Source organism: Panthera pardus, unplaced genomic scaffold, assembly GCF_024362965.1.
Source record: "Panthera pardus isolate Hobbes unplaced genomic scaffold, ASM2436296v1 HiC_scaffold_6, whole genome shotgun sequence".
Classification (NCBI taxonomy): domain Eukaryota; kingdom Metazoa; phylum Chordata; class Mammalia; order Carnivora; family Felidae; genus Panthera; species Panthera pardus.
In genome coordinates, this window is record NW_026526991.1 from 14,187,614 (window position 1) to 14,199,869 (window position 12,256).

General features: G+C 46.9%; 1 protein-coding gene across 2 annotated transcripts in view; it reads left to right on the forward strand.

Annotated features, from left to right (window-relative positions):
- Nucleotides 1–640: 640 nt before the first annotated feature.
- The window catches only part of SYN3 (synapsin III), a 466,097-nt gene continuing 454,481 nt past the window's right edge, over nucleotides 641–12,256 (forward strand). The window contains exon 1 of one of the 2 annotated variants that reach the window (XM_019446702.2): nucleotides 641–770. The gene's annotated coding sequence lies outside the window, so the exon portion shown is untranslated. Of the gene's footprint in view, nucleotides 771–7,143; nucleotides 7,324–12,256 lie in introns of those variants that run through there. The other variant, XM_019446703.2, reaches the window with a different exon arrangement.

A 12,256-nucleotide genomic window follows, 5' to 3' on the forward strand; every position in this document is an offset into this window, starting at 1 on the left:
TCCTAGTTTCCACTTGTGGCCTCAGAATCACGGTGCATCTACTGCCCCCTGCCGGCGATGCTCTCCTTCCAGTCCTGGAATCCCTTTTCTCTTTCAACTCTGTTCAACTATCACCTGCCCAAGTGGCCGCAAGAAACCCTCCTATTTACAACGTCCCAAGGCCCCTTTCTTATTTAAAATCACCTCTCCCTCCCATAACAATCTGACATATCTTCTTCGTGTACCTTCATTTAACCTGCCCCCATCCCGACTCCACGCAAACTACAGGAGGGCGACAGACTTTGTCTGGTTCCTGTTGCACCCCCCGCGCTGAGTGACCGGTACAGTACCTGAGACGCGAGCAGTGAGGCAGGGTTTCTCTGAGGCGCCTCCTGAAGTCCTGGAAGGTCAGGTGCCTTGCTCAAAGCTGGCTTCCAAGGACGCTGCACTCTTCGCACTCCCCAAGGGGCGTAGAGACGCTTTGGGGATCGGGAATGATCACTGCACTCGGCTGCCCGAGCCGGGGGAGAGCTCAGAGTCAGGAAGCAACTTTCCCGCGTGGAGACGTGAGGGGCGCCGTGGTGGGAGGCGCGGGGCGGGGCCCCAGGGGGCGGGGCCTGGCCGTCCGAGCCAATCGGGCGGTGCGGCGCGGCGGGGAGGCCGGGCGGCGGAGGGGAGACGCTGGAGCGCGGCCGGGTGCGGAGGCTGAGCTCGCGGACCCGGAGCGTATCCGCAGGCGGGCGCCGCGGCCGAGGCACTCCCCTGGCGCGGGTTTCCTGGCGGCTCGCACGGTAAGGGGAGCGCCGCCGCGAAGTAGACTTTGTGGGGTTTCCGGAAGCTGGGAGCCCCCCGTCCCCTCCCGCGGCCCCTCAGACGGGGCTGCCGGTGGCGTCCTCGTCCCCGGCGCGCCGGCCCTGTGCCCGTGGGGTGCGGGCGCGCGGAGGGCCCGGGAGGGAGGCGACGAGCCGCCGCGCCACTCTTCCTCCACAGGCTGCCGCAGCCCGGCCCCGGCCCGACCCTGCGACGGACAGGTCGGCGCGCGGGAAATGCCGGGGGCCCGGGAGCCCCCGGCCGGACATGCGCTCGACCCAGGTCTTCGGACCCCTCAGGACCTGTTGGCCTGGGGCTAGGGGTCAGATTTGTCACGCCATTGCCTTTTTCCAGTCTTTCTGAGGCGCAGGAAGAAACCTCCGAGCGGCTCCCTGGCCGAGCTCGCAGCCGGGACTAGCCTTGATGCCGCGCCCCGTGTTTATTCAGCATTTATCGGCTCCCCCGCTGTGTGCCAGGCACTGTGCTGAGCCCTGGTGGCAGGAAGACGGGCCTTGGAGGGGCTCCTGGGGCCAAGAAGGACAGTAGGAGGAACAGTTTCAGAGCACCGTAGTACAGGGGACACGAGGTGTAGAGGAGGCGTGAGGCAGCCAGGACGGCTTTGGAGCGGAGGCGACCTTTGAGTGGGGACTGGAGGAGGCGGAGGGTTTGCCCCGCTGAGAGCTGGGGGGAGGGGGCCAAGGGGGAGGGCTGCTGGGATAGCGGGAATTCCAGAGAGAGGTAAGGAAGCTGAAAAAGTCTATTATCCCATTAAATAATCACGAAGGACCGGGGCTTACTGTGGGTAGGAAATGAGCTGTCGGCATGGCGGGGGGCTAAACCATGCGCAGACCTTAAAATGCAGCCTTTGACCGTCTTGAATTTTGTCCTGGGGTGGAGTGCAGTGGAAGAATTCTGATCAGTGACCAGGTAACTCTGGCAGCTCTCTGGAAAATGGATGGAGACTGGAGCATCAGAGAGCCGGTAAGTTGTAGTTGCTATTCGGACGTGGCTGCAAATGCTCAGGTCCCGGAAAGCAGCCCCAACTGCCCGGGAGTCCTGCTCCCTGGCCTCTGGACAAAGATTTGGGCCAGGAAATGTTGCCTCTGTGATACTTGCTTCTGCAACCTGCAGGTCATTTTTGTATTGTTTCAGGAGTCTTTGACCTCAACCTTGTCATCAGGCATGGACCCTGGAGGATTGGGAATGGTACCTCTCTCCTCCTCTTTCTGCCTTGCAGAGGCACAGTCTTGGCTGTTAGAGGCTGTAATAAAAAGCAAGGTGTCACTGGGGAGTCAGGCCAGAAAGTCACTTTAGCTGTGTGCTTTGGGGACATTAATCAATGTTTCTGAATGTCACTTTTCTGATTTAAAAGGAAATATCATAACTACCTTTAGAAGATCAAATTCCCTGGTAAAAGACTCAAGAGATTCTGAGGTTTGTGTGTAGGGGGACTTGGGGGGAGTCGTCTCACTGTCCAAGGGGGTGACAGGTGAGGAAAACAGGATTGGGCAGAGGGAAGGTAGATCTGTGATGCAATGCAAAAGAGGCCTTAGTTGATCCCCTGAGGCCTGGGGGCCAGGCCTTGGAAGCCCCATGTTGGCCAGCCAGTAGATGCAGGGAAGGGCATAACTTTGGTTGTCCCTTCAGCAAGACAGTTCCTGAAGAGGGACTCAGCCAATGGAACTGGCAGTAGGGCCTAGGGGAGGAAGGGGTGCCTCTGTCTTGGAGAGGGATTGAGAGCTGTCCCACAGCAGCCATCTCTGCAGGATGGGTTTGGGAAGTAAATGTGATAACTTGACAGAAACTGGTTTGCACTGAATCTGGTGCAGAGCAGGTATTTAAAAAGTGTTCATTTCTTTTGCCTTTAACCTTCTTGACTGCATCTGAAAGTAGATTTGGGAGTTAGAGTTGGGTAAATAGGCTTTAGAGGAAAGGATCTTTAATAATAATAGCTACAATGACTGCCACTTCCTGTTATTGAGTGCCTGTTGTCTATATGCATTCTCTCCTAGTTGTCTAGTGGTATTCTGAGTCAAGTACTTTAACTCTTGTTTTACAGTCAACCCAGTCTTTTTTCTAAAACCCAACAGAGTATGTGTCCTTTTGCCATAAAATAATAGCAATAACAACAAAAGCAGCAATCAAAATGATATGATTTTTTATAGTCTATGAGGTGATTTCTTTGGTGGTCTGATTAATTAATTAATTTATTTACCAATTATTAATTCAACAATGTGCATTGAGTGCTTCCTAAATGATAGGGCACTGTCCTAGGTGCTGGGGATACAGTGCAGTCTGTTAGGGGAGAGAGAGACAGACATTAAATGCTTTGATTCTTCAAGAGCAAACATTGAATGATAGCACATCCCATTGCCGAACCCTCTTGCACTGTTGGTGGGAATGCAAATTGGTGCAGCCACTCTGGAAAGCAGTGTGGAGGTTCCTCAGAAAATTAAAAATAGACCTACCCTATGACCCAGCAATAGCACTGCTAGGAATTTACCCAAGGGATACAGGAGTACTGATGCATAGGGGCACTTGTACCCCAATGTTTATAGCAGCACTCTCAACAATAGCCAAATTATGGAAAGAGCCTAAATGTCCATCAACTGATGAATGGATAAAGAAATTGTGGTTTATATACACAATGGAATACTACGTGGCAATGAGAAAGAATGAAATATGGCCTTTTGTAGCAACGTGGATGGAACTGGAGAGTGTGATGCTAAGTGAAATAAGCCATACAGAGAAAGACAGATACCATATGTTTTCACTCTTATGTGGATCCTGAGAAACTTAACAGACACCCATGGGGGAGGGGAAGAAAAAAAAAAAAAAGAGGTTAGAGAGGGAGGGAGCCAAAGCATAAGAGACTGTTAAAAACTGAGAACAAACTGAGGGTTGATGGGGGGTGGGAGGGAGGGGAGGGTGGGTGATGGGTATTGAGGAGGGCACCTTTTGGGATGAGCACTGGGTGTTGTTTGGAAACCAATGTGACAATAAATTTCATATATTGAAAAAAAAAAAAAAAGAACATCCCATTGCCTAACCAGGAAGTGATAGAGAGTAATAGGCCCTTTTCCCAACTGAATCTTTTAGTATAATCTCCACAGCAAGGCCTTTTGGACCATCTTGTGTCAGGCAGGTCCCCTCCCTTTTACTCTCCCTTCATAGCACTTGTTCATTCATTTTATTTATTTCCTTGTTGTTTGCCGCCACCCCCCCATTAGACTGATGGCTCCAGGAGGTCACATATTGCTTTATCCCAAGAGCCCAGCACAGTGATTAGCACATACTTCTTGAATGAGTGAAATGAATGAGGTGTGGATCTGCTTAACAAGAGTGGCCAGGGAAGGTCATGTTGAGGAGTGATATTTATCCTGAGATCTGAGGGATGAGAAGGATCCAGCAATGCTAAACAATGCCAGGATCAAGAGGCAGAAAGAACAGCTTGTTCAAGGACCAGGAGGTGGAGGAATGGAGCCCAGTATGATTGGGGAACAGCCTGAGATGAGTTTGGAGAAGTCCTTGGAAGGCCATGCTGAGCTTGGATTTTATTTGAAGTGCATTGAAAGGTCATTGAGGGATTTTAAGCCTAGTAATGACTTGAGGTTATACTATATATTTGTTTGTTGTCTGTCATGCCTCTAGGATGCAAGCTCCATGATGCAAAGTGTTCAGTAAATATTGCTAGAGTTGATGAATGATCTGGTTTATGTAGCTACCTGGTGAAAAATGGAGGAGGGAGAGGAATGGGATTTTGTCACCAATTAAGAGTTAGGTGAGAGGGATGTTGGTGTCTTGGCTGCAGAGTAGCAATGGTATTGGAGGAAAGTAGAAGGATTAGAGTTATATTTGGTTACAAAATGGACAAGGACTTGCTGATAGATTAGATGTTGGGAATACAGTAAACGGAAGAACCAAAGATGACCCATGGGTTTATGGTTTAAGATTAGGTGGAGCCAAATGTCCATCAACAGGTGAATGGATAAACAAAATGTGGTATATACTTACAATAGAATATTACTCAGCCATAAAAAGAAATGAAGTACTGATACATGCTGCAATGTGAATAAACCTTAAAAACATGCTAAGTGAAAGAAGACAGACACAAAAGTTCACATGGTGTCTGATTTCATTTACGTAAAATGTCCAGAGTAGATCAATCCATAGAGACATAAAGCATACCGGTGTTTGCCAGTGGCTTGGGGAAGAAGAGTAAATGAAGCATAACTGCTTAAAGGGTAAATAGTTTGCTTTTTGGGTTGATGAAAATGTTTTGGAACTAGATCGAGGTGGTGGTTGCACAACATTATGAATGTAGTAAATGCCACTTAGTTGGACACTTCAAAATGGTTCATTTTATGTGATATGAGTTTCATTTCAATTACAAAAACAAAAATAGATAAAAGCTTGGCTGGATGGGAGCACCAATAACAGAGTGGAGGAGACTAGGTGGGGAGCAGGTTGTGGTTCTGAGAGGAAATTCACGTGCTGTGTTAGAGATGCCTGTGAGATATCCACGTGGAGCCTGGGGTGGGGAGGAAGTCTGGGCTAGAGCTATAAATATGGGAGTTGTCAGCACTTAGATGTCAGCCAACAAAATGGATGAGATCTAGGGAGAGACAGTGTAAAGGAGCACATCACAGCCTGGATCATTCTTTAATTTGATCCTCATATCTACCTATGAGGGAGGTGCTGTTGTCTTCATTTTCAGATGAGGAAACTCAGCCCTCCCCACCCCCCGAACCCCCAGGACATGAACTTGCCCAAGGTCAGACACTTTGTTCATGTGTATCCCTTGGCCTCCAGTGCTTTGCCATTCCCATCTCAGCATGATGCCATTTAGACCTTCAGCAAGGGCCTTCCCTCCCCATCCCTCCTCGTCCTGATGGAGTACTCACATGTGGCAAGCACTGTGCTGGGCGTATGTTGGTGGAGAAAGTGGAAATGGCTCTAATTTTATGGAGTTTACCCACTAAGCAAGCAGCTGCAGTCCACTGATACAGGGGACCTTAGGAGCCTGGAGCAGGAGAATCTGCCCCAGATTTGGGAGTGGGAGGAGGCTTCCTAGAGAAAGTGACAGTGAAGCTGAGATTTGCAGCAGAAGCAGAAGAATGGAGCCTGAGAAAAAGAGGATTCTCTGGAGGGTTCATGGTCCCCGAACACCTACTATGGGAATTCACCATTCTCTTCATTCCACCATTCTTCATAGGTTACTGGCATTTTCCAACTCATTGAGAGGGTTTTCTACATTTTCTATAACGCTGGAGTCAATAAGCAGGCAAATGGCTTAGTTTGATTTCAAGTGGGAGCTTCAGAGGGGGAATGAGGTAGGGTGCAAACAGCCGAGCTCTTAATTTTTTTTTTTAATATTTGATTTATTTTTGAGAGAGTGCAAGTGGGGGAAAGGCAGTGAGAGGGGGACAGAGGATCTGAAGCGGGCTCCATGCTGATAGCAGCGAGCCTGATGTGGGGCTCGAACTCAAGAACTGCAAGATCATGACCTGAGCGAAAGTTGGATGCTCGACTGACTGAGCCACCCAGGTGCCCCAAACCGCCTGGTTTTTAAAGCCAGGTCCCATCTCTGAGCAAGTGACTTATTCTCTCTGAACCTTACTTTTTATACCTATGAAATGGATCCAGTAGTGTTCATTGCTTAGTATAGTAAATAAATTAAATGATGCAGTAAATATTAGGTACATAATAAATGCTCAGACAACCGATTATCTCTTTTATCTTTTGGAGAGGAAGAGTTTCTGAATAGACCAGTAGTCCTCACATTCTGTACACTATTTAAAATACAGATATTCGTCTTCCCTCTGAAGGCTTTCATGGTTCTGGATGAAGCACAGAGATCTGTATGTTTAGAAAGCAGCCCACATGATCCTGATAAAAGGAAGTCTAGGAACCATTGGTTTGACCAAATACTTGAGTCATTGCTATGGTGAACATGAAAGGGTTAAGCACCTAGAAGCAGAATTTTGCCTTCTAGGAATTATTAGCCAATGACAGTGCTGACCGATGATGTAATGTCTTTGGCTGGCACTCCATTGGTTAAGTGTATTGTTTCTCTCGCTGCTTCAGCTGTGTGAGGAGCAAAGCTGGAGCCCAAGGGTTAATAATTCTGTGGCAACAGATCTCTTTTTTTTCCCCATTCCTCTTCTGCTAGGTGTGAGTATATAGCCCAGCTCAGCAGATTGCTGCCCTTCTCCTTCCAATAAACAGCTGCATCTTCCTCCTTACCTCCTCCCAAGCAGAGCACATGTCTCCGTAGTACTACAGAGGAGGAGGAAGGGGGAGAGGGAGTGGGGGAGGAGGAGGAGGAGGAGGAGGAGGAGGAGGAGGAGGAGGATCAGGATCGTTTAGGGAAGACAGAGCCCTTTCAAAGTTCCACGCTGCAGTCTCTCCTTGCCACTGGGGACGGACACAGCCCCCGCTGCTCTGGCCTACAAATGTCCCACTGGATGCATTGCTAAATTACCACCTGCTTCTGAGCATTGTTCAACCTGGCAGGATCCTCAGAACCAGGAGGTGAGCCCAGGGTTTTGGAAGAGGGAGTGGGCCTAGCAGAGAGGAGCTCTAGACTAGAGGTCTAAAGGGAGGGAACAGCTCTAGACTGAAGGTCAAGCATAGGCTCCATCCCATAGCCCTGGCACGTGGTATGAGCTCGGGCAGGACGGTTTCCCTCTTTGGGTCTATTTGCTCAAGTGCACAATGTGAGGCTTAGATTAGGGCCCTCTGAATTCTGGGAGACACTGACTGGGGAGTGTGCTGACCTGAAGCTGTAAACAGGCATACTGTTGGTGTAGCTTTCTGTCAAATGATCTGTGTAGATACATGCTTTGCTCTGGGAATCTTGGGCAGCAGGGGAGTGTCAGGTGAGAGCGGTCTCCTTGGAGCTAGCTGTAACCCAGGCTCCTCCTTATATTGTCTGGACTCCCTCTTCAGTGCTCCCACGTGGCCAAGAAGCCCTTGGTAGACTCTGGGCTGAGGTTTCTCCAGAAACACCTGAACGGTCTCAGGGATTTTGATCATGCCCTTTGGGAGGACCTTAGGGCCCCCGACCCTTGAGTTATCAGTGTGCCTTAATGAATTTGATTAATTGATTAATCGAATTGATTAATTCCTAGTTGTCCCATGCTGGAACTCCTAAGCAGAGGAGAATTATTTTTGCTTTATCGAGTAACTTAGCTATGACAGTTTTCTTGTGTGTGTTTAGTGGGGCATGCATTATTGCCCCAGCCTGAAACATCTCACCTTGTCCAAAGAGGGTCCTAATGCAAGCGTATTAGCCTCCGGGTGTAAACTGAAAAAAGGACAAATGGGGTGGGGTGAGGGAGATTGGAGCCGAATAACTGGGAAAGGCTGATAGCAAGGAAGTCTCACCTTCAATTCATAGGTAATTCAGTTTGAAAGCCTGCGTTTCACAGACAAGCTATGATGCTCCTTCTCTCTTGCAACACTCCAAAAAATATATAACTAAAAAGTTCTTTTATTTTTCAGAATTTAGTGATGTATGGGGAGTTACCAATTTCTTTAGGAAGAGTGGAGCCTGCAGTGTTCTCTCTGTGTCTTGTATGACCCTTGGTGCCTGCTGCCCTGTGTTCTGGGTCAGGCTTTGCTGCTGAAGAATATATGTATAGGTCCTTGAGCAAGCTACTGAGTCTCTCTGAGCTTGTTTTCTTCATTTGTCAATCACAGGGCTGGAGGGAGTTGGACTTAGCTGACTTTTAGAGCTCTCCTAGCTCTGTCTGTCTGTACTTTGGATTGCAAAAAGTCTTTGGAATCTGAGGTTGTTGATTAAGTGGGCTGGATAAAGAATCTTTGAATAAAGGAATATGCTGCATGTGCCCACTAGGTGTGAGGCTGTAAACATTTTAACATTTTGCCCCCTCAATAGCTCTGGAAGTAGGTGGTGTTTACCCCACTCTACAGATAGGAAATTACCCCAAATCATCATACAGTAAATGTTGATACTGGTATTTGTGCAGGTGATCATACTGGGATAGCGGTATGTGTCAGGAGAATGGAAGGGCTGGAGCTGGGGTCCTTACCTACCTTTGCTTCCATGCATGCTCTTCTTTCTACTATAAATCAAGCACTGATTTTAAAATTGACTAGTTCAGCCAGATTGATGTGAACTCTCCACATTAATATCTGAGACAGCAGAAGATTGGGGGACCCTGGATCTAAAAGGGACTTTACAGTCCTGTGGACCAGGCCCCTCAATTTATAGCTGAGAAAATGGAGGTCCAGAGAAGTTAGGTGACTTGTTTTCTGTCACTCAGTGAGTCAATAGATGGCAGGGGATGGAGTCCAAGACTCTGATTTAGGTGTTTGAAGGTGTATTATTATTAATGAGGTTTTTTTTTAAAAAAAACCTTCATCTGAGAAATTTGGGATCATTTGAATTTAACTGTTCTGAACAGAACCTTTGTCTGTTCTCACCAGGCCCCTTTGAAATGCCAAAGGGTTGAAGTAAGAACCATTGGACACTTAACCCATGCTTGGTGTTGTGGCAGGTGTCTGAAACATGAAAGGAGGGTGGTAGGCAAGCTGAGTATGAGATGTGAGACATGGTCAGTCTCCTTCAGGAGACTCAGGATGAAAATTGTATTTCCTGAGAATCTAACTCACAGGTCAGCAGTCTTTCTTAGTGGATGAGCTGGGACTCTGACCCTTTTTCTCTGTGTGTGACTGGCACCTAATTTATACCACTATAGGAATACTTGCTACATGGCATGTGGTCTCTGTTCTTTTTCTTTCCTACTAAGCTGCATGTTTCCCAAAATGTGGAACTTAATCGGTGGAGCTGCTTAATGAGGAGGTGGGTGTCAGTATCTTGGATGTGCAGAGATGTACACTCAGAAATAAACTCCATCAAATAATGATTAAAAAGCACAATGTAGATACTTGACTCCCTCCTTGATCACTGTAACTTTAAAAAGGAATCATCTTAATACCAGGCTTCAAACATCCTAATGGTTATAGGAAAGAGGAGTTATCATTATTTTGCAGGACTGAAGAGCAAAGCTAGCAGCAATGGGTGGAAATTGGAGGGGAGCAGATAGATAAATAGAGGTAGAGTGTACTGATGGTGGGGGCTTTGCAATGGGTAAGTCCACCTTCCACACTCTTGTCTTCAGAAGAGGGTGGTAACCTTTGGGGATTACTGCCCTGGCCAAGAGTAGCACTTGGTAGCCTCTAATGCCCCTTCTAGACATAAGATTTGTTGATAATCTATCTACCAAGCAGGAGTAAATGAGAGGAGGCCTAGAGTATACCAGAGCTGCCTCTTAGTCTTAGTATGGGGTGGAAATCATTCACAGTCCAAACAACCGTTTAAAATATTTTAATTGCCAAAAAATTACATTACATATGTTTTTTGTGTATGCAATCCTGAACAGTAATTTGTATGCTAATTAGTGTGTAAAACACTGATTTAGGCTAAGAGAAGTAGCAACATAAAGCCTATATGCTGTTATTTGTGTCTTTCTACTGTTCTATCTTTAAGGTAACTAAAATTTCTCACTTGCATGGGGTAGGGGATGGAGAATTCTCAAGTGCCCTTGCTTCCTTGTATTATGCTATTCTGTTTGGTAAACAATCTCTAATACCATTAAATATGGTATTGTTTATAATAATACCATTAACAGGTTTTTTAAGTGATATTAAAAATTAAATGAGATAATGTATGTGGAAACCCCGAACCCAGGAACTGTTACAGACAGAGTAGATGCTTAGTACATTTGTACCGGAAGGAAATCAGCATCTTGCTTTAGCATACTTGTCTCTGCTGGTCTTTGAAAAGTTTTGGAGAAGAACCTGGCCACCTGTGTCCAGGCTGGCATTTCCTATTTGAGATTGGCATGTCCTGTTTGGCTCCTATGCACAGTGCTCGGCCTCTTGTCCCTGACTAATGAGATCGTAAACTTCACAGACCTGAATTCAAGACACCAGCCCTTATCTATCATTCTGTGACATTGGCCATGTTACTTAACATCTCTGTGTTTGTTTTTTCACTTCTGAAAATTGGATCGGTAGGCCCACCCTGAAGGGTGGATGGGGGCTTAATTTAGAACCTTTAGAAAGGGACTGGAACATACATAGGGTAGGTGTTCTATAAATAGCTACTTTCTTTGTTCTCCACCGAAAGGTGTTACAGAAAGGTGGTTTTTTTTTTCCCCTTTCACTCTCACCTCAAACTTATTTGCCCACATTAGTAGTATTTCTAGATACTTTTTCTAAATATTTATTTATTTTTGAGAGAGAGAGAGAGCCCAAGCAGGGGAGAGGCAGAGAGTGAGGGAGACACAGAATCCAAAGCAGGCTCTAGGCTCTGAGCTGTCAGCGCAGGGCTCGAACCCACAAACCACGAGATCATGACCAGTACCAAATTTGAACATTTAACCAACTGAGCCACCCAGGCACCTCTGTTTCTAGAGAATTTTGTACAAACCTTCAGGAAACCTCTTGACATTGCTCTAAGAATGCATTGTCTTGCAGCCTTGTCCCCTTCTAGCTCATGTTCATGGCAGTCACCTAACCAAACACCAGAAAGCTGCACTCAGAAGGGAGATGTTGTGCTTAATCCATTTTTTTTTAATTTTTTTTAACATTTATTTATTTTTGAGACAGAGAGAGACAGAGCATGAACGGGGGAGGGTCAGAGAGAGGGAGACACAGAATCTGAAACAGGCTCCAGGCTCCGAGCTGTCAGCACAGAGCCTGACACGGGGCTTGAACTCACAGACCGTGAGATCATGACTTGAGCCGAAGTCGGCCGCTTAACCGACTGAGCCACCCAGGCGCCCCCTTAATCCATTTTTTAAGTTTATTTATTTATTTTAAGAAAGAGAGAGGGAGACTGCATGAGTGGTGGAGGGGCAGAGAGAGAGGGAGAGAGAGAATCCCAAGCAGACTCTACACTATCAGCACAGAGTCCAATGCAGGGCTCAAGCCCACGGAACCAGGAGATCACGACCTGAGCCGAGATCACGACCTGAGCCGAGATCAGGAGTCAGACACTTAACCGACTGAGCCACCCAGGTGCCCCCATTTTTAAAACCCCAGTAGCTGATTTAAATATGCTTTACTCAGGGGTCAAGTGGACAGGTAATTTGAAGCATGCTTCAGAAGCCAAAGTATGGCTCTGCATTCAAAGCATTAGAAATTTCACCATTGAATTTTCATCCCTTGGGTTTATTTATTCATCCATTTAATAAATATTTATGGAGTGCTTATGCTGTGATAGGCAGCATCCTAGGTGCTGGGGATATATCAATGAACAGTGTGGACAAGATCCCTACCCTCGTGGATCTTGTATTCTGGGGAAATAGAAAATAACCACAAAACAATTACATTGTGAGATGTCAGTGGTGAGGGCCATAAGAAAAAACAGTATAAGGGCATAAGAAGATGCCATTATAGAAAAGTCCATCAAAGGGCTCTAAGGAGTTGCTAT